This window comes from Moschus berezovskii, chromosome 20 (genome assembly GCF_049115385.1).
Source record: "Moschus berezovskii isolate FMDL1 chromosome 20, NW_MosBer_1.0, whole genome shotgun sequence".
Taxonomy (NCBI): Eukaryota; Metazoa; Chordata; class Mammalia; order Artiodactyla; family Moschidae; genus Moschus; species Moschus berezovskii.
The window spans coordinates 265,660-289,993 of NC_142479.1; positions in this window are offsets into that span (position 1 = coordinate 265,660).

Below are 24,334 nucleotides of genomic sequence, written 5' to 3' on the forward strand. Positions count from 1 at the left end.
ATACACTTTATGCCACTCAGAAACTTCCCTAACATCCGTCCCCATTGGAGAGGAGAAGAGACTTTATGGACTCAAATCGAGAAGAGGCCCTATTCCCACTAAACGGCTCGAGAGTAACCAGAAGTTCCCCTTCCAGCACAAATGGGACCTGACTTCCCTGAAGTAACTCGTATGAGTTCCTGAGGTCCCCCTCGCAACTTCAGAAGTACCCCCAGCTCCCACCGCCATTTGAGAAAAGCAACAAAATTATCCCCTCAATGCGAGATGAAGAAATTTTGAGATGAAGAATCTGAAGAGAAATCCCACATTTCCCCTTGAAAGGCAAAAGGGTACTTGACTCCCTTTATGCGACTCAGAATCGTCCCTAACTTTCGTCCTCAGTGGAGAGGAGAACACACTTTATGGACTCAAATCGAGAAGAGGCCATATACCCATTTAACGGCTAGAGAGTAATCAGGAAGTTCCCCTTCCTACACAAAAGGGGACTTGACTTCCCTGAAGCAACCCGAGCGAGTTCCTGAGGTCCCCGTCGCAACTCGAGAAGTACATCCTGCTTCCCGCCACAACTCGAGAAACACCACAAAATTATCCCCTCAATGCGAGATGAATAAATTTTGGGCTGCAGAATCCCTGGAGAATTCCCACATTCCTGCTGGAAAGGAAAAGGGTACCTGACTCCCTTTAGGTGACTCAGAATGTTCCCTAACATCCATCCTCAGTAGAGAGGAGAACATATTTTATCGACTCAAATGGAGAAGACGCAATATTCTCCTTTAAGGACTTGACAGTAATCTGGAAGTTCCCCTTAAAACACAAAAGATGACTTGACTTCCCTGAAGCAACCCGAGCGAGTTCCTGAGGTCCCCACCGCAACTCGAGAAGTACCCCCAGCTTCCCGCCGCAACTCAAGAAACACCACAAAATTATCCCCTCAATGCGAGATGAAAAAATTTTGGGCTGCAGAATCCCTGGAGAATTCCCACATTCCTGCTGGAAAGGTAAGGGTACTTGACTCCCTTTATGTGACTCAGAATGTTCCCTAACATCCATCCACTGTAGAGAGGAGAACATATTTTATCGACTCAAATGGAGAAGACGCAATATTCTCTTTTAAGGACTTGACAGTAATCTGGAAGTTCCCCTTAAAACACAAAAGATGACTTGACTTCCCTGAAGCAACCCGAGCGAGTTGCTGAGGTCCCCACCGCAACTCGAGAAGTACCCCCAGCTTCCCGTTGCAATTCGAGAAACACCAAAAATTATCCCCTCAATGCGAGATGAGGAAATTTTGCACTTCAGAATCTCAAGAGATATCCCACATTCCCGCTTAAAAGTAAAAGGGTACTTGACTCCCTTTAGGCGACTCAGCATGTCCTTAACATCATTCCTCAATGGAGAGGAAAACACACTTTATGGACTCAAATTGAGAAGAGACATTACCCATTTAACAGCTCGAGAGTAATCCAGAAGTTCCCCTTCCAACACATAAGAGGACTTCATTTCACTGAAGCAATCTGAGCAACTTCCTGAGGTCCCTGCCGCAACTCCAGAATTACCCCTGCTTCCCGCTGCAACTCGAGAAAACCACAAAATTATCCGCTCACTGCGAGATGAGGAAAATTTTGGCTGCAGAATCTCCAGAAAAATACCACATTCCCGCTTGAAATGCTAGAGGGTACTTAACTCCCTTTATGCGACTCAGAATGTTCCCTAACATCCGTCCTCAGTGGAGAGGAGAGCACAATTCATGGACTCAAATCGAGAAGAGGCAATATTCCCATTTAAAGGCTTGAGAGTAAACAAGAAGTTCCCCGTCCAACAAAACAGAGGGCTTAACTTCCCTGAAGCAACCCGAGCGAATTCCTGAGTGTCCCTTCTCAACTCCAGAATTAACCCGTTCTTCTCACCACAACACGGGAAACACCACAAAATTATCCCCTCAATGCAAATGAGGAAATTTTGCACTGCAGAATCTCAAGAGAAATCCCACATTCCCGCTTGAAAGACAAAAGGGTACTTAACTCCCTTAATGAAACTCAGAATGTTCCCTAACATTCTTCCACAGTGGAGAGGAAAAAAATCTTTATGGACTCATTCGAGAAGAGGCATTATTCCCATTTAAAGGCTCGAGAGTAATCAAGAAGTTCCCCTTCGAATTCAAAAGAGTACTTGACTTCCCTGACGTAACCCGAGTGAGTCCTGAGGGTCTCGTCTCAACCCCAGTAGTACCCCCTGCTACCCTCCACAAGTCGAAAAACAACACAATATTACCTCTTAGTGCGAGATGAAGTTATTTTTCACTGCAGAATCTCAAGAGAAATCCCACTTTCCCGCTTGAAAGCAAAAGGAAACTTGACACACTTTATGCCACTCAGAAAGTTCCCTAACATCCGTCCCTATTACACATTTTATGGACTCAACTCCAGAAGAGGCCCTATTCCCCTTAAAGGGCCCGAGAGTAATCCAGAAGATTCCCTTCCAGTACAAAAGAGGACCTGACTTCCCTGAAGTAACTCGAGTGAGAGCTTGAGGTCCCCGTCGAAATTCGAGAAGTACCCCTAGCTTCCTGCCGAAATTCGAGAAACACGACAAAATTATGCCCTCAATGCGAGATGAGGAAATTTTCCGCTAGAGAATCTCAAGAGAAATCCCACATTCCCACTTGAAAGGCAAATGCGTACTTGACACACTTTGTGCCACTCAGAAAATTCCCTAACATGCGTCCCCATTGGAGAGGAGAACACACTTTATGGACTCAACTCCAGAAGAGGCCCTATTCCCATTAAAGTGCTTGAGAGTAATCCGGAAGTTCCCCTTCCAGCACCAAAGGGACCTGACTTCCCAGAAGTAACTCCAGTGAGTTCCTGAGGTCCCCGTCGCAACTCCAGAAGTACCCCCAGCTTCCCGCTGCAATTCGAGAAACACCAAAAAATTATCCCCTCAATGCGAGATGAGGAAATTTTGCGCTGCAGAATCTCAAGAGAAATCCCACATTCCCGCTTGAAGGCAAAAGGATACTTCACTCCATTTATGCGACTGAGAAGGCTCCCTAACATCCATCCTCAGTGGAGAGGAGATCATAATTGATGGACTCAAATTGAGAAAAGGCAATATTCCCTTTTATCGGCTCAGCAGTAATCTGGAAGTTCCCCTTCCAACACAAAAGGGGACTTGACTTCGCTGAAGAAACCCAGGCGAGTTACTGACAGTTCCGTTTCAATACCAGAAGTACCCCCTGCTTCCCGCCACACCTCAAGAAACAACACAATATTATCCCCTCAGTGCGAGATGAGGTAATTTTGCGCTGTAGAATCTCAAGAGAAATCCCACATTCCGCCTGAAAGTCAAAAGGGAACTTGACACACTTTATTCCCCTCAGAAAGTTCCCTAATATCCGTCCCAATTGGAGAGGCATACACAGTTTATGGACTCAACACCAGAAGAGCCCTTATTCCCATTAAAGGGCTCTAGAGTAATCCGGAAGTTCCTCTTCCAACACAAAAGGGGACTTGACTTCCCTGAAGCAACCCGAGAGAGTTCCTGTGGTCCCCGCCGCAACTAGGAAGTACCCCTGCTTCCCACCACAACTCGAGAAACAACACAAAATTATCCGCTCAATGAGAGATGAGGAAATTTTGACCTGCAGAATCCCAAGAGAAATCCCACATTCCCGATTGAAAGGCAAAAGCGTACTTGATTCCTTTTATGCCACTCAGAAAGTTCCCTAACATCCGTCCGCATTGGAGAGGAGAACACACTTTATGGACTCAACTCCAGAAGAGGCTACATTCCATTTAAAGGGCTCGAGAGTAATCCGGAAGATCCCCTTCCAGCAGAAAAGGTGACCTGACTTCCAGTGAAGTAACTCGAGTGAGTTCCTGAGGTCCCCGTCGCAATTCCAGAAGTACCCCCAGCTTCCCGCCCCAATTCGAGAAACACAACAAAATTATCCCCTCAATGTGAGATGAGGAAATTTTGGGTTGCAGAATCCCTGGAGAATTCCCACATTCCCGCTTGAAAGGAAAAGGGTACTTGACTCCCTTTAGGCAACTCATGATGTTCCCTAACGTCCTTCCTCAGTGGAGAGGAAAACACACTTTATGGACTCAAATCGAGAACAGGCATTATTCCCATTTAACATCTCGGGAGTAATCGGAAGTTCCCCTTCCAACACAAAAGGGGACTTGACTTCCCTGAAACAACCCGAGCGACTTCCTGAGGTCACCGCCGGAACTCGAAAAGTACCCCCTGCTCTCCGCCGCAACTCAAGAAACACTACAAAATTACCCCCTCAATGCGAGATAAGGAAATTTTGCGCTGCAGAATATCAAGGGAAATCCCACATTCCCGATTGAAAGGCAGAATGGTACTTGATTCCCTTTATGCGACTCAGAATGTTCACTAACATCCATCCTCAGTGGAGAGGAGAATATATCTTATGGACTCAAATGGAGAAGAGGCAATTTTCCCCTTTAAATGATCGAGTGTAATCCGGAAGTTCCCCTTCCTGCACAAAAGGGGACCTGACTTCGCTGAAGTAACTCAAGTGAGTTCCTGAGATCCCCATCACAACTCCAGAAGTACCCCCCGCCTCCCGCCAAAATTCGAGTAGCACCACAAAATTATCCCCTCAATGTGAGATGAGGAAATTTTGTGCTGCAGAATCTCAAGAGAAATCCCACATTCCAGCTTAAAAGGAAAAGGATATTTGACTCCATTTAGGCGACTCAGAATGTTGCCTAACATCCTTCCTCAGTGAAGAGGAAAACACACTTTATGGACTCAAATAGAGAAGAGGCATTATTCCCATTTAACAGCTCGAGAGTAATCCGGAAGTTCCCCTTCCAACACAAAAGGGGACTTGACTTCCCTGAAGCAACCCGAGCGAGGTTCCCCGCCGCAACTCGAGAAGTACCACCTACTTCCCCCTGCAACTCGAGAAAAACCTCAAAATTATCCGCTCAATTCGAGATGAGGAAAATTTTCGCTGCGGAATCTCAGGAGAAATCCCACATTCCCGCTTGAAAGGCAAAAGGGTACTTGACTCCCTTTATGCGACTCAGAATTTTCCCTAACATCCATCCTCAGTGGAGAGAAGAACACACTTCATGAACTGAAATAGAGAAGAGGCAATATTTCCATTTAAAGGCTCGAGAGTAATCAAGAAATTCCCCTTCCAACTCAAAAGAGGACTTGACGTCTTTGAAGCAACCCGAGCGAGTTCCTGAGGGTCCCCTCTCATGTCCAGGAGTACCCCCTGATTCCAGCCACAACACGAGAAACAAAACAATATTATCCCCTCAAAGCAACATGAGGTTATTTTTCGCTGCAGAATCTCAAGAGAAATCCAACATTCCCACTTGAAAGCATAAGGAAACTTGACACATTTACGCGACTCAGAAAGTTCCCTAACATCCGTCCCTATTGGAGAGGAGTACACACTTTATGGACTCAACTCCAGAAGAGGCCCTATTTCCATTGAAGGGCTCGAGAGTAATCCGGACGTTCCCCTTCCAGAACAAAAGGGGACCTGACTTCCCTGAAGTAACTCAAGTGAGTTCCTGAGGTCCCCGCTGCAACTCGAGAAGTACACCCAGGTTCCCGCTGCAATTCGAGGAACACCACAAAATTATCCCCTCAATGTGAGATGAGGAAATTTTGCGCTGGAGAATCTCAAGAGAAATCCCACATTACCGCTAGAAGGCAAAAGGGTACTTGACTCCATTTATGCGACTGAGAAGGCTCCCTAACATCCATCCTCAGTGGAGAGGAGATCATATTTTATAGACTCAAATTGAGAAAAGGCAATATTCCCTTTTAATGGCTCGGGAGTAATCCAGAAGTTCCCCTTCCAAAACCAAAGTTGACTTGACTTCCCTGAAGCAACCCGGGCGAGTTACTGAGAGTTCCGTTTCAACTCCAGAAGTACCCCCCCCCCTGCTTCCTGCCACAACTCGAGAAACAACACAATATTATCCCCTCAATGCGAGATGAGGTAAATTTGCACTGAAGAATCTCAAGAGAAATCCCACATTCCCAATTGAAAGGCAAAAGGGAGCTTGAAACACTTTATGCCCCTCAGAATGTTCCCTAATATCCGTCCCTATTGGAGAGGCATACACACTTTATGGACTCAACTCCAGAAGAGCCCCATTCCCATTAAAGGGCTCGAGAGTAATCCGGAAGTTTCCCTTCCAGCACAAAACGGGACCTGTCTTCCCTGAAGTAACTCCAGTGAGTTCCGGAGATCCCCGTCGCAACTCCAGAAGTACCCCCAGGTTCCCGCCCTAATTCGAGAAACACCACAAAATTATCCCCTCTATGCGTGGTGAGGAAATTTTGCGCTTCAGAATCTCAAGAGAAATCCCACATTCCCGCTTGAAGGCAAAAGTGTACTTGACTCACTTTATGCGACTCAGAATGTTCCCTAACATCCATCCTCAGTTGAGAGGAAAACATACTTTATGGGCTCAAATCGAGAAGAGGCATTATTCCCATTTAACAGCTCGAGACTAATCCAGAAGATCCACTTCCAACACAAAAGGGGACTTGACTTCCCTGAAGCCACCCGAGCGAGTTCCTGAAGTCCCCACCGCAATGAGGAAGTGCCCCCTGCTTCCCACCACAACAGGAGAAACAACACAAAATTGTCCCCTCAATGCGAGATGAGGAAATTTTGCGCAGCAGAATCTCAAGAGAAATCCCACTTTCCCGCTTGAAAGGCAAAGGCGTACTTGACTCCCTTTATGCGACTTAGAATGTTCCCTAAATACCATCCTCAGTGGAGAAGAGAACACACTTCTTCGACTCAAATCGAGAAGAGGCAATATTCCCATTTAAAGGCACGAGAGTAATCAACAAGTTCCCCCTCCAACACAAAATAGGACTTGACTTCCCTGAAGCAACCCGAGCGATTTCCTGAGGGTCCAGTCTCAACTCGAGAAGTACCCGCCACAACTCGAGAAACAACACAATATTATCCCCTCAGTGAGAGATGAGGTTATTTTTCGCTGCAGAATTTCCAGAGAAATCCCACATTCCCGCTTGGAAGCAAAAGAGAGCTTGACAGACTCTATGCCACTCAGAAAGTTCCCTAACATCCGTCCTTATTGAAGAGGCTTACACTCTTTATGGACTCAACTTCAGAAGAGGCCCTATTCCCATGAAAGGGTTCCAGAGTAATCCGGAAGTTTCCCTTCCAGCACAAGGGGGGACCTAACTTCCCTGAAGTTACTCGAGTGAGCTACTGAAGTCCCCGTCTCAACACCAGAACTACCCCCAGCTTCAGGCCGCAATTCCTGAAACACCACAAATTATCCCCTCAATGCGAGATGAGGAAATTTTGCGCTGAAGAATAACAAGAGAAGTCCGACATTCCCGATTGAAGGGCAAAAGGGTACTTGACTCCCTTTATGTGACTCAGAATGTTCCCTAACATCCTTCCACATTGAAGAGGTAAACACACTTTATGGACTCAAATCGAGAAGCAGCATTATTCCCATTTAACTGCTCGAGACTAATCCGAAGTTCCCCTTCCAGCACAAAAGGGGACCTGACTTCCCTGAAGTAACTCGAGTGACTTACTGAAGTCCCCGTCGCAACTCCAGAAGTACCCCCAGCTTCCGCTGCAATTCGAGAAACGCCACAATATTATCCCCTCAATGCGAGATGAGGAAATTTTGCGTTGCAGAATCTCAAGAGAAATCCCATATTCCCGCTTGAAGGTAAAAGTGTACTTGACTCCATTTATGCTACTGGGAAGGCTCCCTAACTTCCATCCTCAGGGGAGAGGAGATCATATTTTATGGACTCAAATTGAGAAGAGGTAATATTCCCTTTTAACGGCTTGGGAGTAATCCGTAAGTTCCCCTTCCAACACAAAAGGTCACTTGACTTCCCTGAAGCGACCCGAGCGAGTTACTGAGAGTTCCGTTTCAACTCCAAAAGTACCCCTTGCTTCCCGCCACAACTCGTGAAACAACACAATATTATCCCCTCAATACGAGATGAGGTAATTTTGCACTGCAGAATCTCAAGAAAAATCCCACATTCCCAATTGAAAGGCAAAAGAAAACTTGACACAATTTATGCCCATCAGAAAGTTCCCTAATATCCCTCCCCATTAGAGAGGCATACACACTTTATGGACTCAACTCCAGAAGAGCCCCTATTCCAATTAAAGGGCTCGAGAGTAATCCGGAAGTTCCCCTTCCAGCACAAAACGGGACCTGTCTTCCCTGAAGTAACTCCAGTGAGTTCCTGAGATCCCCGTCGCAACTCCAGTAGTACACCCAACTTCCAGCCGCAATTCGAGAAACACCACAAAATTATCCCCTCAATGCGAGATGAGGAAATTTTGCACTGCAGAATCTCAAGAGAAATCCCACATTCCCGTTTGAAAGGAAAAGCGTTCTTCACTCCCTTTATGCGACTCAGAATGTTCCCTAACAACCATCCTCAGGGGAGAAGAGAACACACTTCATGGACTCAAATAGAGAAGAGGCCATATTCCCATTTAAAAACTCGACAGTAATCAAGAAGTTCCCCTTTCAACTGAAAAGAGGATTTGACTTTCCTGACGCAACCCGAGCAAGTTCCTGAGTGTACCCTATCAAGTCCCTGCTTCCCGCCACAACTCGAGAACAAAACCATATTACACCCTCAATGAGACATGAGGTTATTTTTTGCTGCAAAATTTCAAGAGAAATCCTACATTCCCGCTGAAAGCAAAAGGGAAATTGACACACTTTACGCCACTCAGAAAATTCCCTAACATCCGTCCCCATTGGAGAGGAATACACACTTTATGGACTCAATTCCAGAAGAGGCCCTATTCCCATTAAAGGGCTCGAGAGTAATCCAGATGTTCCCCTTCCAGTACAAAAGAGGACTTGACTTCCCTGAAGTAACTCGAGGGAGCTCCTGAGGTCCCTGTCGAAACTCGAGAAGTACCCCCAGGTTCCCGCCGCAATTCGAGAAACACCACAAAATTATCCCCTCAATGCGAGATGAGAAAATTTTGGACAGCAGAATCTCAAGAGAAAGCTCACATTCCCGCTTGAAAGGAAAAAGGTTACTAGACTCCCTTTATGCGACTCAGAATGTTCCCTACCATCCTTCCTCAGTGGAGAGGAAAACACACTTTATGGATTCAAATCGAGAAGAGGCATCATTCCCAATTAACAGCTCGAGAGTAATTCGGAAATTTCCCTTCCAACACAAAGGGGACTTGACTTCACTTAAGGAACTCAAGCGAGTTCCTGAGGTCCACGCCTCAAGTAGGAAGTGCCCTCTGTTTCTCACCACAACCCGAGAAGCAACAGAAAATTATCCCCTCATTGCGAGATGAGGAAATTTTGCGCTGAAGAATCTCAAGAGATAACCCACATTCCTGCTTGAAAGGCAAAAGGGAACTTGATACACTTTATGCCCCTCAGAGTTCCCTAACATCCGTCCCCATTGGAGAGGCATACACACTTTATGGACTCAACTCCAGAAGAGACCCTATTCCGATTAAAGGGATTGAGAGTAATCCGGAAGTTCCCCTTCCCGCACAAAAGTGGACTTTTTACTTCGCTGAAGTAACTCGAGTGAGTTCCTGAGGTCCCCGTCGCAACTCTAGAAGTACCCCCAGCTTCCAGCCCCAATTCGAGAAACATCACAAAATTATCCCCTCAATGCGAGATGAGGAAATTTTGGGCTGCAGAATCCCTGGAGAATTCCCACATTCCCCCTTGAAAGGAAAAGGGTACTTGACTACCTTTAGGAGACTCAGAATGTTCCCTAACATCCGTTATCAGTGGAGAGGAAAACACACTTTATGGACTCAAATCGAGAAGAGGCATTATAAATATTTAACAGCTCGAAAGTAATCCGGAATTTCCCCTTCCAACACAAAAGGGGACTTGACTTCCTTGAAGTAACCAGAACGAGTTCCTGAGGTCCCCGTCACAACTCGAGAAGTACCCCGTGCTTCCCGGCACAACTCGAGAAACAACACAATACTATCCCCTCAAAGCGAGATGAGGAAACTTTGCGCTGCAGAATCTCAAGAGAAATCCCACATTCCCGCTTGGAAGCAAAAGGGAACTTGACACACTTCATGCGACTCAGAAAGTTCCCTAATATCCGTCCCCATTGGAAAGGCATACACACTTTATGGATTCAACACCAGAAGAGGCCCTATTTCCATTAAAGGGTTCGAGAGTAATCCGGATGTTCCCCTTCCAGCAAAAATGGGGACTTGACTTCCCTGAAGCAAGCCGAGCGAGTTCCTGAGGTCCCCGCCGCAACTTGAGAAGTACCCCCTGCTTCCCGCCATAACTCAAGAGACACCAAAAAATTATCCCCTCAATGCGAGATGAAGAAATTTTGCGCTACAGAATCTCAAGAGAAATCTCACATTCACGACTGAAAGGCAAAAGCGTACTTGACACACTTTTTGCCACTCAGAATATTCTCTAACATCCGTCCCCAAAGGAGAGGAGAACACACTTTGTGGACTCAACTCGAGAAGAGGCCCTATTCCCATTAAAGGGCTTGAGAGTAATCCGGAAGTTCCCCTTCCAGCACTAAAGGGACCTGACTTCCCTGAAGTAACTCGAGTGAATTCCTGAGGTCCCCGTCGCAACTCTAGAAGTACCCCCAGCTTCCGGCCGCAGTTCCTGGAACAACACAAAATTATCCCCTCAATGCGAGATGAGGAAATTTTGCCCTGCAGAATCTCAAGAGAAATCCCACATTCCTACTTGAAAGGCAAAAGGGTACTTGACTCCCTTTATGCGACTCAGAATGTTCCCTAACATTCATTCTCAGTGGAGAGATCATATTTTATGGACTCAAATTGAGAAGAGGCAATATTCCCTTTTAACGGCTCGAGAGTAATCTGGAAGTTCCCCTTCCAGCACAAAAGGGGACCTGACTTCCCTGACATAACTCGAGTGATTTCCTGAGGTCCCCGTCGCAACTCCAGAAGTACCCGCAGCTTCCCGCCGCATTTCAAGAAACACCACAAAATTGTCCCCTCCATGCGAGATGAGGAAATTTTGTGCTGCAGAATCCTAAGAGAATTCCCACATTCCCGCTTGAACGCCAAAAGGGTACTTGACTCCCTTTATGCGACTCAGAATGTTCCCTAACAACCATCCTCAGGGGAGAAGAGAACACACTTCATGGAATCAAATCGAAAAGAAGCAATATTCCCATTCAAAGGCTCGAGAGTAATCAAGAAGTTCCCCTTCCAACACAAAAAAGGACTTGACTTCCCTGAAGCAACCCGAGCGAGTTCCTGAGGTCCCCACCGCAACTCCAGAAGTACCCCCAGCTTCCCGCCACAATTCGAGAAACACCACAAAATTATCCTGTCAATGCAAGAGGAGGAAATTTTGCGCTGCAGAATCCTAAGAGAAATCCCACATTCCCACTTTAAAGGAAAAGTATATTTGTATCCCTTTATGTGACTCAAAATGTTCCCTAACATCCATCCTTAGTGGAGAAGAGAACACACTTCATGGACTCAAATCTAGAAGAGGCCATATTCCCAGTTAAAAGCTCGTGAGTAATCAAGAAGTTCCCCTTCCAACGGAACAGAGGACTTGATTTCCCTGACGCAACCCGAGCGAGTTCCTGAGGGTCCCCTATCAAGTCCCTGCTTCCCGCCACAACTTGAGAAACAAAATATTATTATACCCTCAATGCGACATGAGGTTATTTTTCGCTGCAGAATATCAAGAGAAATCCTGCATTCCCGCTTGAAAGCAAAAGGGAACTTGACACACTTTACGCCATTCAGAAAATTCCCTAACATCCGTCCCTATTGGAGAGGCGTACACACTTTATGGACTCAACTCCAGAAGAGGCCCTATTCCCATTAAACGGCTTGAGAGTAATCCAGATATGCCCCTTCCAGTACAAAAGAGGACCTGACTTCCCTGAAGTAACTCGAGGGAGCACCTGAGGTCCCCGTCGAAACTCGAGAAGTACCCCCAGCTTCCCGCCGCAATTCGAGAAACACCACAAAATTATCCCCTCAATGCGAGATGAGGAAATTTTGAACAGCAGAATCTCAAGAGAAATCCCACATTCCCGCTTTAAAGGCAAAAGAGTACTTGATTCCCTTTATGGGACTCAGAATGTTACTTAACATCCTTTCTCAGTGAAGAGGAAAACACACTTTATGTACTCAAATTGAGATGAGGCATTATTCCCATTTAATGGTTCGAGAGTAATCCGGAAGTGCCCCTTCCAACACAAAAGGGGACTTGACTTCCCTGAGGCAACCCGAGTGAGTTCCTGAGCTCTCCACCGCAACTACGAAGTGCCCCCTGCTTCCCAGCACAACTCGAGAAACAACACAAAATTATCCCCTCAATGCGAGATGAGGAAATTTTGTGCTGCAGAATCGCCAGAGAAATCCCACATTTCCAATTGAAAGGCAAATGCGTATTTGACACACTTTATGCCACTCAGAAAATTCCCTAACATGCATCCCCATTGGAGAGGAGAACACACTTTAAAGACTCAACTACAGAAGAGGCCCTATTCCCATTAAAGGGCTGGAGAGTAATCTGGAAGTTCCCCTTCCAGCACAAAAAGGGACCTGACTTCCCTGAAGTAACTCGAGTGAATTCCTGAAGTCCCCGTCGCAACTCCAGAAGTACCCCAAAGCTTCCCGCTGCAATTCGAGAAACACCACAAAATTATCCCCTCAATGCGAGATGAGGAAAGTTTGCGCTGCAGAATCTCAAGAGAAATCACACATTCCCACTTGAAGGCAAAAGGGTACTTGACTTCATTTATGCGACTGAGAATGCTCCCTAACATCCATCCTCAGTGGAGAGGAGATGATATTTTATGGACTCAAATTGAGAAGAGGCAATATTCCCTTTTAACTTCTCGGGAGTAATCCGGAATTTCCCATTCCAACACAAAAGGTGACTTGACTTCCATGAAGCAACCCGAGCGAGTTACTGAGAGTTCCGTTTCAATTCCAGAAGTAGCCCCTGCTTCCCACCACAACTTGAGAAACAGCACAATATTATCCCCTCAATGCGAGATGAGGTAATTTTGCGCTGCAGAATCTCAAGAGAAATCCCATATTCCCGCTTGAAAGGCAAAAGGGAATTTGAAACACTTTATGCCCCGCAGAAAGTTCCCTAACATCCGTCCTTATTGAACAGGCTTACACTCTTTATGGACTCAAATCGAGAAGAGGCTATATTTCCATTAAAAGGCTCGAGAGTAATCAAGAATTTCACCTTCCAACTAAAAAGAGGACTTGACTTCCTTGAAGCAACCCAAGCGAGTTCCTGACGGTCCCCTCTCATGTCCAGAATTACCCCCTGATTCCCGCCACAACTTGAGAAATAAAACAATATTATCCACTCAAAGCGATATGAGGTTATTTTTCGCTGCAGAATCTCAAGAGAAATCCCACATTCCCGCTTAAAAGGCAAAAGGGTACTTGACTCCCTTTATGCGACTCAGAATGTTCCCTAACATCCGTCCTCAGGGGATTGGAGAACACACTCTATGGACTCAACTCGAGAAGAGGCAATATTCCCATTTAATGTCTAGAGAGTAATCCGGAAGTTCAACTTCCAGCACAAAAGGAGACCTGACTTCACTGAAGTAACTCGAGTGAGTTCCTGAGGTACCCGTCGCAACTCTAGAAGTACCCCCAGCTTCCCGCCGCAATTCGAGAAACACCACAAAATTATCCCCTCAAAGCGAGATGAGGAAATTTTGCGCTGCAGAATCTCAAGAGAAATCCCACATTCCCACTTGGAATCAAAAGGGAACTTGACACACTTCATGCGACTCAGAAAGTTCCCTAATATCCGTCCCCATTGGAAAGGCGTACACACTTTATGGATTCAACCCCAGAAGAGGCCCTATTCCCATTAAAGGATTTGAGAGTAAACCGGAAGTTCCCCTTCCAGCAAAAATGGGGACTTGATTCCTTGAAGCAACCCGAGCGAGTTCCTGAGGTACCAGCCACAACTTGAGAAGTACCCCCTGCTTCCCGCCATAAATCAAGAAACACAAAAAATTATCCCCTCAATGCGAGATGAAGAAATTTTGCGCTGCAGAATCTCAAGAGAAATCTCACATTCACGACTGAAAGGCAAAAGCGTACTTGACACACTTTTTGCCACTCAGAATGTTCCCTAATATCCGTCCGTAAAGGAGAGGAGAACACACTTTATGGACTCAACACGAGAAGAAGCCCTATTCCCATTAAAGGGCTTGAGAGTAATCCGGAAGTTCCCCTTCCAGCACTAAAGGGACCTGACTTCCCTGAAGTAACTCGAGTGAGTTCCTAAGGTCCCCTTTGCAACTCTAGAAGTACCCCCAGCTTCCGGCCGCAGTTCCTGGAATAACACAAAATTATCCCCTCAATGCGAGATGAGGAAATTTTGCCCTGCAGAATCTCAAGAGAAATCCCACATTCCTGCTTGAAAGGCAAAAGGTTACTTGACTCCCTTTATGCGACTCAAAATGTTCCCTAACATCCATTCTCAGTGGAGAGGAGAACACACTTTATGGACTCAAATTAAGAAGAGGCAATATTCCCTTTTAATGGCGCGAGCGTAATCCGGAAGTTCCCCTTCCAGCACAAAAGGGGACCTGAATTCCCTGAAGAAATTCGAGTGATTTCCTGAGTCCCGATCGCAACTCGAGAATTACCCCCAGCTTCCCTCCCCAAATCGAGAAACACCACAAAATTATCCCCTCAATGCCAGATGAGGAAATTTTGGGCTGCAGAATCCCTGTAGGTAGAATTCCCACATTACTGCTTGAACAGAAAAGGGTACTTGACTCCCTTTATGTGACTCAGAATGTTCCCTAACATCCATCCTCAGTGGAGAGGAGAACATATTTTATGGACTCAAATGGAGAAGAGGCAATATTCTCTTTTAAGGACTTGACAGTAATCCGGAAGTTCCCCTTCCAAAACAAAAGAGGACTTGACTTCCCTGAAGCAACCCAAGGGAGTTCCCGAAGGTCCCCGCCGCAACTTGAGAAGTACCCCCTGCTTCCTGCCGCAACTCGAGAAACACCAGAAAATTATCCACTCAATGCGAGATGAGGAAAATTTTGTCTGCAGAATCTTAAGAGAAATCCCACATTCCCGCTTGAAAGGCAAAAGGGTACCTGACTCCATTTATGCGACTCAGAATGTTCCCTAATATCCATCCTCAGTGGAGAGGAGAACATATTTTATGGACTCAAATGGAGAAGAAGCAATATTCCCTTTTAACGGCTCGAGAGGAATCCGGATGTTCGCCTTCCAACACAAAAGGGGACTTGACTTCCCTGACGCAACCCGAGCAAGTTCCTGAGGGTCCCCTCTCAAGTCCAAAAGTACCCCCTGCTTCCCGCCACAACTCGAGAAACAAAACAATATTATCCCCTCACTGCGAGATGAGGAAATTTTGCGCTGGAGAATCTCAAGAGAAATCCCACATTCCCGCTTAAAAGGCAAAAGGGTACTTGACTCCATTTATGCGACTCAGAATGTTCCCTAACATCCATTCTCAGTGGCGAGAACATATTTTATGGACTCAAATTGAGAAGAGGCAACATTCCCTTTTAACTGCTCGAGAGTAATCCGGAAGTTACCCTTCCAACACAAAAGGGGACTTGACTTCCCTGAAGCAACCCGAGCGAGTTCCTGAGGTACCCTCCGCAACTTCAGAAGTACCCCCAGCTTCCCGCCACAATTCGAGAAACATCACAGTATTATCCTGTCAATGCGAGAGGAGGAAATTTCGCGCTGCAGAATCTCAAGAGAAATCCCACATTCCTGCTTTAAAGGAAAAGTATACTTGTATCCCTTTATGCGACTCAGAATTTTCCCTAACATCCATCCTTAGTGGAGAAGAGAACACACTTCATGGACTCAAATCTAGAAGAGGCCATATTCCCAGTTAAAAGCTCGTGAGTAATCAAGAAGTTCCCCTTCCAACGGAAAAGAGGACTTGACTTCCCTGACGCAACCCGAGCGAGTTCCTGAGGGTCCCCTATCAAGTCCCTGCTTCCCGCCACAACTCGAGAAACAAAACAATATTATACCTTCAATGCGACATGAGGTCATTTTTCGCTGCAGAATATCAAGAGAAATCCTACATTCCCGCTTGAAAGCAAAAGGGAACTTGACACTCTTTACGCCATTCAGAAAATTCCCTAACATCCGTCCCTATTGGAGAGGCGTACACCCTTTACGGATTTAACTCCAGAAGAGCCTCTATTCCCATTAAAGGGCTCGATAGTAATCCAGAAGTTCCCCTTCCAGCACAAAAGGGGACCTGAATTCCCTGAAGAAATTCGAGTGATTTCCTGAGGTCCCCGTCGCAACTCCAGAAGTACCCCCAGCTTCCCGCCGCAATTCGAGAAACACCACAAAATTATGACATCAATGCGAGATGAGGAAATTTTGCGCTGCAGAATCCTAAGAGAATTCCCACATTCCCGCTTGAACGGCATAAGGGTACTTGAATCCCTTTATGCGACGCAGAATGTTCCATAACATCCTTCCTCAGTGGAGAGGAAAACACACTTTATGGACTCAAATCGAGAAGAGGCATTATTTCCAATTAACAGCTCGAGACTAATCCAGAAGTACCTCTTCCCATACAAAAGAGGACTTGACTTACCTGAAGCAACCCGAGTGAGTTCCTGAGGTCCCCGCCACAACTAGGAAGTGCCCCCTGCTTCCTACCACAACACGAGAAACAACACAAAATTGTCCCCTCAATGAGAGATGAGGAAATTTTGTGCGGCAGAATCTCAAGTGAAATCCCACTTTCTCGCTTGAAAGGCAAAGGCGTACTTGACTCCCTTTATGCGACTCAGAATGATCCCTAACTACCATCCTCTGTGGAGAAGAGAACACAGTTAATGGACTCAAATCCAGAAGAGGCAATATTCCCATTTAAAGGCTCGAGAGTAATCCAGAAGTTCCCCCTTCAACACAAAAGAGGACTTGACTTCCCTGACGCAACCCAAGCAATTTCTTGAGGGTCCCGTCTCAACTCGAGAAATACCCCCTACTTCCCGCCACAACTCGAGAAACAAAACAATATTATACCCTCAATGCGACATGAGGTTATATTTCGCTGCAGAATCTCAAGAGAAATCCTACATTCCCGCTTGAAAGCAAAAGGGAACTTGACACACTTTACGCCACTCAGAAAATCCCTAACATCCGTCCACATTGGAGAGGAGTACACACTTTTTGGACTCAATTCCAGAAGAGGCCCTATTCCCATTAAAGGGCTCGAGAGTAATCCAAATGTTCCCCTTCCACTACAAAAGAGGACATGACTTCCCTGAAGTAACTCGAGTGAACTCCTGTGGTCCCCGTCGAAACTCGAGAAGTACCCCCAGCTTCCCGCCGCAATTCGAGAAACACCACAAAATTATCCCCTCAATGCGAGATGAGGAAATTTTGGACAGCAGAATCTCAAGAGAAATCTCACATTCCCGCTTGAAAAGCAAAAGGTTACTAGACTCCCTTTATGCGACTCAGAATGTTCCCTAACATCCTTCCTCAGTGGAGAAGAGAACACACTTCATGGAATCAGATCGAGTGAGGCAATATTCCCATTTAAAGGCTCAAGAGTAATCAAGAAGTTCCCCTTCCAACACAAAAGAGGACTTGACTTCCCTGAAGCAACCCGAGCGATTTCCTGAGGTCCCCACTGCAACTCGAGAAGTACCCCCTGCTTTCCCCTGCAACTCGAGAAACACCACAAAATTATCCACTCAGTTCAAGATGAGGAAAATTTTCGCTGCAGAATCTCAGGAGAAATCCCAAATTCCCGCTTGAAAGGCAAAAGGGTACTTGACTCCCTTTATGCGACTCAGAATGTTCCCTAACATCCATCCTTAGTGGAGAGGAAAGCACACATTATGGACTCAGATCGAGTAGACGAATTATTTCCATTTAACAGCTCGAGAGTAATCCGGAAGTTCCCCTTCCAACACAAAAGGGAACTTGACTTCCCTGAAGCAACCTGAGTGAGTTCCTGAAGTCCCCGCTGCAATTCGAGAAGTACCCCTAGCTTCCCGCCCCAATTCGAGAAATACCACAAAATTACCCCCTCAATGCGAGATGAGGAAATTTTGCACAGCAGAATCTCAAGAGAAATCCCACATTCCCGCTTGAAGGCAAAAGGGTACTTGACTCCGTTTATGCGACTGAGAATGCTCCCTAACATCCTGCCTCAGTGGAGAGGAAATCACACTTTTTGAACTCAAATCGAGAAGAGGCATTATTCCCATTTAACAGCTTGAGGGTAATCCGGAAGTTCCCCTTCCAAAACAAAAGGGGACTTCACTTCCCTGAAGCAACCTGAGGGACTTCCTGAGGTCCGCACCGCAACTGGAGAATTACCCTTTCGAGCCCTTTAATGGGAATAGGGACTCTTCTGCAGTTGAGTCCATAAAGTGTGTATGCCTCTCCAATGGGGAGGGATATTAGGGAACTTTCTGAGGGGCATAAATTGTGTCAAGTTATCTTTTGCCTTTCAATCGGGAATGTGGAATTTCTCTTGAGATTCTGCAGCGCAAAATTACCTCATCTCGCATTGAGGGGATAATATTGTGTTGTTTCTCAAGTTGTGGCGGGAAGCAGGGGGTACTTCTGGAGTTGAAACGGAACTCTGAGTAACTCGCTCGGGTTGCTTCAGGGATGTCAAGTCACCTTTTGTGTTGGAAGGGGAACTTCCGGATTTCTCCCAAGCCGTTAAAAGGGAATATTGCCTCTTCTCAATTTGAGTCCATAAAATATGATCTCCTCTCCACTGAGGATGGATGTTAGGGAGCCTTCTCAGTCGCATAAATGGAGTGAAGTACCCTTTTGCCTTCAAGCGGGAATGTGGGATTTCTCTTGAGATTCTGCAGCGCAAAATTTCCTCATCTCGCATTGAGGGGATAATTTTGTGGTGTTTCTCGAATTGCAGGGGGAAGCTGGGGGTACTTCTGGAGTTGAGACGGGGACTTCAGGAACTCACTCGATTTACTTCAGTGAAGTCAGGTCCCCTTTTGTGCTGTAAGGGTAACTTCCGGATTACTCTCGAACCGTTAAATGGGAATAATGCCGCTTCTCGATTTGAGTCCATAAAGTGTGTTTTCCTCTTCACTGAGAAAGGATGTTAGGGAACATTCTGAGTCACATAAAGGGAGTCAAGTACCCTTTTGCCTTTCAAGCGGGAATGTGGGATTTCTCTTGAGATTTTCTAGCGCAAAATTTCCTCATCTCACATTTAGGGGATAATTTTGTCGCGTTTCTCGAATTGCTGCGAGAAGCTAGGGGTACTTCTTGAGTTTCGATGGGGACCTCAGGACCTCCCTCGATTTACTTCAGGGAAGTCAGGTCCTCTTTTGTACTGGAAGGGGAGCTTCTGGATTACTCTCGAGCCCTTTAACGGGAATAGGGCCTCTTCTGAAGTTGAGTCCATAAAATGTGTACTTCCGGATTACTCTCTAGACATTAAATGGGAATATTGCCTCTTCTCGAGTTGAATCCATAAAATGTTTTCTCCTCTCCAATCGTGCCTGTTTGTAGGGAACTTTCTGAGTGGCATAAAGTGTGTCAAGTACTTTTTTGCGTTTCAAGCGTGAATGTGGGATTTCTCTTGAGATTCTGCAGCGCAAAATTACCTCATCTCGCATTGAGGGGAAAATTTTCTGATGATTCTTGAGTTTCCGCGGGAAGCAGGGGGTACTTCTTGAGTTGCAAGGGGACCTCAGGGACTCTCTCAGGTTGCTTCAGGGAAGTCAAATCCCCTTTTGTGTTGGAAGGGTAAATTCTTGTTTACTCTCTAGCCTTTAAATGGGAATATTGCCTCTTATGGAGTTGAGTCCATAAAGTGTGCTCTCCTTTCCACTGAGGATGGAGTTAGGGAACATTCTGAGTCACATAAAGGGTGTGAAGTATCCTTTGCCTTTAAGCGGGAATGTGGGATTTCTTTTGAGTTTCTTCAGCGCAAAATTTCCTCATCTCACATTGAGGGGATAATTTTCTGTTGTTTCTCGAGTTGTGGTGGGAAACAGGGGGCACTTCCTAGTTGCGACGTGGACCTCAGGAACTCGCTCGGGTTGCTTAAGGGAAGTCAAGTCCCCTTTTGTTTTGGAAGGGGAACTTCCGGATTACACTCGAGCTGTTAATTGGGAATAATGCCTCTTCTCGATTTGAGTCCATAAAGTGTGCTTTCCTCTTCACTGAGAAAGGATGTTAGGGAAAATTCTGAGTCGCATAAAGGGAGTAAAGTAACCTTTTGCCTTTCAAGCGTGAATGTGGGATTTCTCTTGAAATTCTGCTCCCCAAAATTTCCTTATCTTGCCTTGAGGGGATAATTTTGTGGTGTTTCTCGAAATGCGGCTGGAAGCTGCGGGTACTTCTCGAGTTTCCACAGGGACCTCACGAGCTCACTCGAGATACTTCAGCTAAGTCAGGTCCTCTTTTGTACTGAAAGGGGAACATCTGGATTACTCTCGAGCCCTTTATTGGGAACAGGGCCTCTTCTGGAGTTGAGTCCATAAAATGTGTATGCCTCCCAGTAGGGATGGATGTTAGGGACCATTCTGAGTGGCGTATAGTGTGTCAAGTTCCCTTTTGCTTTCAAGCGGGAATGTAGGATTTCTCTTGAGATTCTGCAGCGAAAAATAACCTCATGTCGCATTGAGGTTATAATATTGTTTTGTTTCTTGAGTTTTGGCGGGAAGCAAGGGGTAATTCTGGAGTTGAGACAGGACCCTCAGGAACTCGCTCGGGTTGCGTCAGGGAAGTCAAGTCCTCTTTTGAGTTGGAAGGGGAACTTCTTGATTACTCTCGAGCTTTTAAATGGAAATATGGCCTCTTCTCGATTTGAGTCCATGAAGTGTGTTCTCCTCTCCACTGAGGATGGATGTTAGGGAACATTCTGAGTCACATAAATGGAGTCAAGTATCCTTTTGCCTTCAAGCGGGAATGTGATATTTCTCTTGAGATTCTGCTGCGCAAAATTTCCTCATCTCGCATTGAGGGGATAATTTTGTGTTGTTTCTCGTGTTGTGGTGGGAGGCATGGGGCACTTCCTAGTTGCTGCAGGGACCTCAGGAACTCTCTCGGGTTGCTTCAGGGAAGTCAAGTCCTCTTTTGTGTTGGAAGGGGAACTTCTTGATTACTCTCGAACCTTTAAATGGGAATATTGCCTCTTCTCGGTTTGAGTCCATGAAGTGTGATCTCTTCTCCAGTGAGGATGGTAGTTAGGGAACATTCTGAGTCTCTTAATGGGAGTCAAGTACCATTTTGACTTTCAAGCGGGAATGTGGGATTTCTCTTGAGATTCTGCAGAGAAATTTTCGTGATTTCGCATTGAGGGGATAATTTTGTGGTGTTTCTCCAGTTGCGGCAGGAAGCTGGGGTACTCTCGAGTTGTGGCGGGGACCTCAGGAACTCGCTCCGGGTGCTTCAGGGAAGTCAAGTTCCCTTTTGTGTTGGAAGGGAAACTTCCGGATTGCTGTCGAGCCTTTTAAGGGGAATATTGCCTCTTCTCCATTTGAGTCCATAAGATATGTTCTCCTCTCCACTGAGGATGGATGTTAGGGAACATTCTGAGTCGCATAAATGGAGTCAAATACCCTTTTGCCTTTCAATCGGGAATGTGGGATTTCCCTTGATATTCTGCAGCACAAAATTTCTTTATCTCGCATTGAGGGGATAATTTTGTGGTGTTTCTCGTGTTGCGGCGGAGAGCAGGGGGCACTTCTCGAGTTGCGTCTGTGACCTCAGGGACTCGTTCGGGTTGCTTCAGGGAAGTCAAGTCCCCTTTTGTGTTGGAAGGGGAACTTCTGGATTCCTCTCGAGCTGTTAAGTGGGAATAATGCGTGTTCTCAATTTCAGTCCATAAAGTGTGTTTTCCTCTCCACTGAGGATGGTTGTAAGGTAACATTCTGAGTCGCCTAAAGAGAGTCAAGTACCCTTTTCCTTTCAAGCGGGAATGTGGGAATTCTCCAGGGATTCTGCTGCCCAAAATTTCCTCATCTCGCATTGAGGGGAAATTTTGTGGTGTTTCTCGAACTGCGACAGGAAGCTTTGGGTACATCTCGAGTTGCCAATGGGACCTCAGTTACTCACTAGAGTTACTTCAGGGGTGTCAGGTCGCCTTTTGTGTTGGAAAGGGAACTTCCGGATTACTCTCGAGTAAATTAATGGGTATATTGCCTGTTCTCCATTTGAGACAATAAAGTGTGTTCTACTCTCCAATGAGGACGGATGTTAGGGAACATTCTGATTCGCATAAAGGGAGTCAAGTACCCCTTTGCCTTTTAAGCGGGAATGTGGGATTTTTCCTGAGATTCTGCAGCGCAAAATTTCCTCATCTTGCATTGAGGGGATAATATTGTGGTGTTTTCGAATTGCGGTGGGGAGCTGGGGGTACTTTTTGAGGTGCGACGGGTACCTCAGAAACTCTCTCGAGTTACTTCAGCGAAGTCAGGTCCCCTTTTGTGCTGGACGGGGAACTTCCGGATTCCTCTCCAGCCCTTTTAAGGGAATAGGCCTCTTCTCCATTTGAGTCCATAAAATGTTTTCTCCTCTCCAATGGGGAAAGATGATAAGGAACTTTCTGAATGGGATAATGTGAGTAAAGTACCCTTTTGCCTTTCAAGTGGGAATGTGGGATTTCTCTTGAGATTCTGCAACGCAAAATTTCTTCATCTCGCATTGAGGGGATAATTTTGTGGTGATTCTCGAGTTGCAGAGGGAAGCAGTTTGTACTTTTCGATTTGTGACGGAAACCTCAGGTACTCGCTCGGGTTGCTTCAGGGAAGTCAAGACACATTTTGTGTTGGAAGGGGAACTTCCAGCTTACTCCGGAGATGTTAAATGGGAATATTGCCTCTTCTCGATTTGAGTCCATAAAGTGTGTTCTCCACCCACTGAGGACGGATGTTAGGGAACATTCTGAGTCGCATAAAGGGAGTCAAGTACCCTTTTGCCTTTGAAGGGCGAATGTGGGATTTCTCTTGAGATTTTGCAGCGCAAAATTTCCTCATAACGCATTGAGGGGATAATTTTGTGGTGTTTCTCCAATTGCGGCGGGAAGCTGTGGGTACATCTCGAGTTGCCAATGGGACCTCAGGTACTCACTAGAGTTACTTCAGGGATGTCAGGTCCCCTTTTGTGTAGGAAAGGGAACTTCCAGATTACTCTCGAGTCAATAAATGGGTATATTGCCTGTTCTCCATTTGAGACCATAATGTGTGTTCTCCTCTACAATGAGGACGGATGTTAGGGAACATTCTGAGTTTCATAAATCGAGTCAAGTACCTATTTGCCTTTCAAGGGGGAATGTCGGATTTCTCTTGAGAATTTGCAGCGCAAAATTACCTCATCTCACATTGAGGGGAAAATTTTCTGATGATTCTTGAGTATCAGGGGGAAATAGGGGGTCCTTCTTGAGTTGTGCAGGGACCTCGGGAAGTCGCTCAGGTTGCTTTAGGGAAGACAAATCCCCTTTTGTGTTGGAAGGGGAACATCCGGGTTACTCTGGAGATGTTAAATGGGAATATTGCCTCTTCTCGATTTGAGTCCATAAAGTGTGTTCTCCACCCACTGAGCACGGATATTAGGGAACATTCTGAGTGGCATTAAGGCTATCAAGTACCATTTTGCCTTTCAAGCGAGAATGTGGGATTTCTCTTGAGATCCTGCAGCGCAAAATTTCCTCATCTCGCATTGAGGGCATAATTTCGTGGTATTTCTCGAATTATGGCGGGAAGCTGGGTGTACCACTGGAGTTGCGATGGGGACCTCAGGAACTCACTTGAATTATTTCAGAGATGTCAGGTCGCCTTTTGTGCTGGAAGGGGAACTTTCAAGCAGAAATGTAGGATTTCTCTGGAGAATTTTGTGTTGTTTCCGGATTTGAGGCGGGAATCAGGGGGTACTTCTCGAGTTACAATGGGGTTTTCAGGAACTCAATCTAGTTACTTCAGGGAAGTCAGGTCCCCTTTTGTGCTGGAAGGGAACTTCAGGATTACTCTCTAGCCGTTAAATGGGAATATTGCCTCTTCTCGATTTGACTCCATAAAATATGTTCTACTTTCTTGCTGGAAGGGGAACGTCTGGATTACTCTCCAGCCCTTTAAAGGGAATAGGCCTCTTCTCGATTTGAGTCCATATAATGAGTTCTCCTCTCCAATGGGGACAGATGATAGGGAACTTTCTGAATGGGATAAAGTGTGTAAAGTACCCTTTTGCCTTTCAAGCGGGATTGTGGGATTTCTCTTGAGATTCTGCAGCGCAAAATTTCCTCATCTGGCATTGAGGGGATCCGTTCCG